The 6595-nt window shown below is 43.3% G+C and overlaps 1 long non-coding RNA gene across 1 annotated transcript; it reads left to right on the top strand.

The window, feature by feature from the left end:
• The first annotated feature begins 4263 nt into the window (after positions 1–4263).
• Positions 4264–6201, top strand: LOC120372605. Its single transcript, XR_005585070.1, has 2 exons — positions 4264–4317; positions 5331–6201. It is a non-coding gene; the product is annotated as an uncharacterized LOC120372605 (long non-coding RNA).
• The last annotated feature ends 394 nt before the right edge of the window (positions 6202–6595 follow it).

The following is a 6595-nucleotide window of genomic DNA, read 5'->3' as shown; positions in this document are numbered from 1 at the left end:
GTTAATAAAGTCAAGCCCCAGTAAGGGGGTGAGTTTTGAGTCTATATGGGGCAGGCAGACTGGCTTAGAACAGCTAGGAAAACCACCTGCTCCCAGGGTATAGTGGTGGAAACATTGATGCACTCGTTGCATTGAATCTTGGAAGGCTTTGATTTTATTATAATAATTAATTAATTAATTAATTAATAATGTGTAGCTCTTATATAGTAATTTTCATCTTTAGATCTCAAAATGCTTTACAATGGAGATCAGTATCAGTACCCTCCTTTTATAGATGGGGAAACTGAGGCACAGAGCAGTGACATGCCCAAAATCAACTAGCAGGAGCAGCGGCAGAGCTGGGAATTGAATTTTTATCAGCAAGGGTCTGGTTTTTTTAGAAATGCTAAGCACTCACAACTGCCACAACATAAATAGAAGTGGCAGTACCTCTGAAAATTCAGGCCTAAGTTATTATTAGTTGTATTGCATTAGCATCTAACAGCCCCCTTTGGACCAGCACCCCATTGTGCTAAGCATTGTACAAACACAGAACAAAAAGTTCTGTGGCCCTTGCCCCAAAGAGTTCTAAGTTTGAGTATAAGACAGGTGGATACAGGAGACAAGAAAGCACAAGGGAATTAGGATACAATACTGGTCAGCATGATAGGTAGTGGTCTCAGCGCACCCAGCAGATAACTAACCAAAAGGCAGTAACTGTCCATTTTTCCCTTCTCACAAAGACAAAATATGATGATTATTATTAATAATAATCTAATTGTTATTCATTATTGTTAATACTCTACATTTACAGGAAAGGAAAGATAAAAACCCATGTTGCACTTGTAGATAATGACTGCCCTCTCTTTCTATCAGTTCAGACTGGCAGTCAATTAAGATATTAATATGGGAAATTACAATTATTATTAAATATTATTTTATTTCCAAGTCTGCTATGAATCTTCAAGGTAATAATGTTGAGGATTTATCGGTAATATGCAAATATAATTTATGTAAATTCACTCCTTGTGGCCATTGCAGAAAAAGAAGAATTTCTCAAATAAAAAAATGAATATATAGCATTTGTGAATGGTGGCGATGCTTTGGTGATTTTGATCAATATTTCAGGACTTTCCCTTATGAAGCTGCCATGCCATTTTCTTACACATACACACATACACACACACAAAGGGGGGAGGGGTCCACAACCATCTTCTTTATCATTATACATCTTTTATACTAAGCTGGGATATTCAAGGCCTGATCCTCCTTCTACTGAAGTCAATTGGCAAACGTCCATTGGCTTAAATAGTGTAGGATTGGGCCCTTTGTGAGCTGTGTGTTCAAAAGAGGCAGGCTTCTTTGATGCGTGATTTAAATGGATGAACTAATTGATTTGAGGGGGTAGAAGGAAAGTTAGCTGCGGTGGGCCAGCCAATCTCTTGTTGCTAAGACACTGAGGGAGCGAGAGCAGTTGGGGTGAGGAAATGACAGCATGAGAAGGGATGATGCCATATAAAATATGAGACATGAGTGATGAGAACCCCACTCTCCCAGCATGAAGGATAATTATTCAGATTTTTATTTATTTTCAGATATGAGCTAAAATTTGCAGGTTGAAAAATTAAAACACTGACCTTGTAGCTTCATAGTTCACCAGTGATTTCAACGAGATTTTAAAAGATATTCACAAATTGTGACAAAATATTCAGATTCTCGGAAGAGCAAGGAGTCTTCTCATTAGCTACAGCAACAGTCTACCTATTTCAAGTGATGTTCAGGTGCTAATGGACTCTGAATTGGCTGTAATGTTTCCTTCATTTATTCTCGCAGACTTGCACCTATTGACTCTTTTGTGCTGACCCTTAGCTGGACAACATCAGGTATACTTCTAGTGCTCTCTAAATAACAACAAAGGGATTAGTCCTGTAGCTAATATTCAGGCAAATGAACTTATGTCTTTTAAAACCAACTGATGTTAAATTTAATGCACTCTTTTTGTTGTTTGTTGTTTTATTCAGGTTCATATACTGCACCCAACCCTGTGGTATTGCAGCTTCTTCCAAAAATGTAGTAAGGGTCATGACTAGCATCTGTTGTGTAGTGATTCTTTTTTTCTCCCTTCCTCTCCCCAGAGGGGGAAAGCCATGTGAGAATTTAACATTTTTATTGTATTTTATTTTATTAATACTTTCTTATATATGTGCTGTGCTCTGTGTTTATATTGGCAAAAGCAAAGTCTAAGACATGTGGCTTGTGCTGAGAATGGAAAGTGGTAAGGTTTCAGGGTTTTTAGATTTTTCAGGAGTTCATTATCCTGTCAGAGTCCATTCTGCCATCTTGGACAGCCCCCTGAGAAAGCTCTGTCTTCTGCACAGACAAGCTTTATCTTCAGCTCTGTTAGAGGCTGAGAGTCTTGTCCTTATTAGGGAGGAATTTAAAGAGAACACCGCTGCTTCTCTGAAGGAGCAATTATTAGAATTGTCAGACATGACAGGGTCAATATAAAGTTTGTGAACAAATCATCTGAAATCACCAAAATTCTCAGCTAAAGAAACAGCTGAATTGATTTCACCCACAAAATTACTAAAGTTAGAAATAAAAACACTGAAGTGGGCTATCCAGTCCATCACTTTGCAAATGCAGGATTGTTCCCTAATATATGTTATCTATTTCTGTATCCAGTCCAATTGTTGCAAAGTGATGAGTTTCCATCATTCCGCATGGAAAACTCCTCCCCACTCGAGTTGATTTCACTGTTAGGCTGCAAATCTGCACAGGGTTTCTTAAAAAGGTGGTGTATTTTAAATATTTTAAAGTGTGTCCCTAGCCTCTATTTGCAAGAAGCTGGGAACGAGTGACAGGGGATGGATCACTTGAGGATTACTTGTTCTGTTCATTCCCTCTGAAGCACCTGGCATTGGCCACTGTCGGAAGAGAGGATACTGGGCTAAATGGACCTTTGGTCTGACCTAGTATGGCCATTCTTATGTTCTTAAATATTTAATATATGAAAAGTACAAAATGATTTTGACAAAAGTTTCCTATCTGCTTATGTCAATGCTTACTTCAGCGAATTCAAGGAGATATGGGATGCTTAACATAAATGAACAGGATAATGGTATAGGCCACACACACACACACATATAGTAATAAATATTATGACCACTATATATTTATATGCTAACCAGTAAATATTAGTCAACATTAATTTCATCATTATTTGTACAAGAATTTTCATAATTAATTACATAGCATAAGTAAGGGAGAAACAGGGTATGCACAAGTATTAATATTAGGGCCTGATCCAAACCACATTGAAGTCAGTGCGTAGACACCCACTGGCTTCAGTGGGTTTTGGAGCAGGCTCTAAATCAGTGGTTCTCAACCTATTTACCAGCTCTCTATGTGTTGTGTGCAGCATCCACCCAATATATATATTACCTGTATGGCCCTGAGGAAGTCACATGGGCTACAGCTGTGTGGTGATTGGGCCTCAAGCGGCTCGCAGGTTGAGAACCGCTGCTCTAAATTAATACTAATCCTCTGAAATGTGTACCTACCTCAGGCCCAACTTGAGTTCACCAGTCACCATAGGCAATATCTGTTGTTTTAACCAATTTTCTGCTCACTAGAGTGTAGAGATCTGGTATCAAATTATAGGTAGGAGTTCCATCTCCCTATGTCCTTTACCTTTACTGCCTCAGGGGTACTGTAATCTTCATTGCTGGAATCCTTTGAACTTTCTCCATGTTTGATAGCCCAGAGGCTTTTTTCCCCAACCATAAAAGAGTCCATTTATTTTTGTACAGCTCTTGCTACTAAACTTCTAAATTAATATTTTTTCCAGCAAACACAGAAGCACAAAAACAGGTGGGGAGTAACTAGGTTCTCCAGTGCAATCATATGCAGCTAATTGTGTGGGGAAGGCACAGCTGATCCTGGAGGCTGACATCTCTCAGTATTCCAGTGAAGATGAAATGTCTCAAGATTCATGCCAATTTGCACAGAGAAAAACCCCTTTCCAAATCTAAATCTAATGATCAGTATCATCATGAGGGAGTGGTGTCTAATGCAGAGGTGGGCAAATTACGGCCCGGTAGCTACATCTGGCCCTCCAGACGTTTTAATCCGGCCCTCAAGCTCCTGCCGGGGAGCGGGGTCTGGGGCTTGCCTCGCTCTGGTGCTCCAGACAGGGAACGGGGTAGGGGGGAACCACAACCAATGGGAGCTGCAGGGGTAGTGCCTGAAGACAGGGCAGCACACAGAGCCACCTGGCCACGCCTCCGCATAGGAGCTGGAGGGAGGACATGCCACTGCTTTTGGGAGCTGCTTGAGGTAAGCGTCGCCCAAAGCCTGCACCCCTGCCCTCCTCCTGCACCCCAACCCCTGCCCCAGCCCTGATTCCCCTCCTGCCCTCCAAACCCCTCGGTCCCAGCCCAGAGCACCCTCCTGCACCCCACACCTCTCATCCCAGCCCCATCCCAGAGCCTGCACCCCCAGCCAGAGCCCTCCCCCTCTGCATCCCAGCCCCCTTCCCCAGCCTGGAGCCCCCTCCCGCACCCTGAACTCCTAATTTCTAATTTCTTGTCCCACCCCAGAGCCCGCACCCCCAGCCCTCACCTCCTCCCGCACCCCCAGCCTAAGCCCCAACCCCCAATTTCATGAGCATTCATGGCCTGCCATACAATTTCCATACCCAGATGTGGAGCCTCAGGCCAAAAAGTTTGCCCACCCATGGTCTAATGGGTAGAACATGAGTTTAGTAACTCAGGCATGTGGGTTTATTCACATACTGATGCTTATTTCCAAACCTATTCACACTGAAGGTGAATGATAGCTTTCCACTCTGGCTTAGTGATCTTGGGCAAGTCACTTAACCTCTCTCTGCCTTAGTTTCCTTGCATGTAAAATAGGAATGATACTTACCTACTTCACGGGGGTGATATGAGAGGTGTTTGTAAAGCACTTTGGAATTGTTGGTTAAAAGGCAGTCTTTAATGGAATGTCTACACTGCAATGTAAGCCTGGGGTCAGGCTCGAGACCAAACACCACTTCTGTCTACACACAATTTTGTCTTACTTGAGCCAGTAAGCCCTCTGGGCCCAGGCCCTAGGTCCCGACAAGGGGGACTCAATGGTTTTGTCATGTGGACACAGCTCGGGCCCAGGTCCCCCAGACTTGTCCTGAGAGTACCCCAATGCTATCCTACAATCCCATCAACCATTGTTTCCTGTCCCTTCTATCCCAAGACTAACCAATTAGCTCCTAGAAAATGGAAGCAACCCCCTTGGTTCAAGTACAGCAACTCAGGCGTTAACTCTGCCATTTTATTCTGACCGCTAAGCAGGAAACAGAGTGACCAGTCTCATGTTTGCAATGGCTACCAACGAGAAGTCTTTTGCCATGGGGTCACAGCCAGATTGTAGTAAAGCTCTAATGGAAGGCAAGCAGAACATCCGACTTCATGAATAACCATGTGTACCAGGAAATAGCAAAGAAGCCTGGCAGTATTGTGGATTCATTGGATGGGTGACCAGTGCATGGAACAATTAAGCCACTCAAGAGTGATTATCATAAAGTCAGGAATGAGAACCACACCTCTGGCAACTCCCTGTCATCCTGCCTCTTTTACAAGGAGTTTGACTAGGTGCTGGGTACTGTGTGAAGCATGAGCCAACAGCAATTCAAAGTAGCCTGATCAGCTGCGCTGGTGATCTTCTGACCCCAGAAACTAATATAGAACCAGAGGGGGCCTGGCAGGTGCTAAATCAGGCTAATGAAGTGACTCTGGTGCTCACATCGATCCCCAAGGAGGCTTTGCCACTGGAGCAGCTGCAGCGTGTCCTGGGTCCATACTCAGAGGAGCTGTTTGATAACCTCCAGGAGGAGCAGCCTGTCATGGAGTCAGCAGCAGAAGCAGAAGAGGCAGAAATAGCCTTGGAGCTTGTTGAGTTTCTGGACCTGTATTTATTGTTATTAGCATAAGAATGGGAGGGATTTACGGTTTATGACCCAGTGCAAAATTTAGTACAAGACACAGGTCACAATGTGTATCCGTTAATGGCGGAATGCATGCCAGCACCTTGGTGTCACCTTACCACCACCATGTAGAATTCAGAATGGATCCCAGGGTGTGCAAACAACAGTTAAATAAGCATTTACATTTTATTTTGTACTTGATACTCGTGTGTGCCAGGGTGTTAAAAGTAAGACCCTTATATCGCCTCCTTTTTAGTATGCTGCTCCATATGAATCTGCCATACCAGAGTAACAAGCCACCTGTAAACAGTAAACTGTTCTGGGGGAGGAGAGGAAAATGTAGGCCATGGCCCATGGGTGACAAAATCAATATGTGAAATATGGCTGTGGGTTTGTATGCAGTCCAGAAACATGTGGCGGGGCGGGGGGAGAAGAGGGGAAGGGGAGGAGTAGGGAGGGTGGCTGTGTAGTTCTCTGAGAATCTGTATGATTGTATGTGTCTGCATGTAGTCTATAGGCAGATATAGTCAGAGCAGTCTGTATTGGAAGTCATTGCTAGGATCACCACACTTATGTACAGTATCTAGTCTAGTCCTGTTTACACTGTCAGATACTTCTTGGATCCAACTAATT

This window comes from Mauremys reevesii, linkage group 9 (genome assembly GCF_016161935.1).
Source record: "Mauremys reevesii isolate NIE-2019 linkage group 9, ASM1616193v1, whole genome shotgun sequence".
NCBI classification, from domain to species: domain Eukaryota; kingdom Metazoa; phylum Chordata; order Testudines; family Geoemydidae; genus Mauremys; species Mauremys reevesii.
This window is presented reverse-complemented; position numbering and strand designations above follow the sequence as displayed.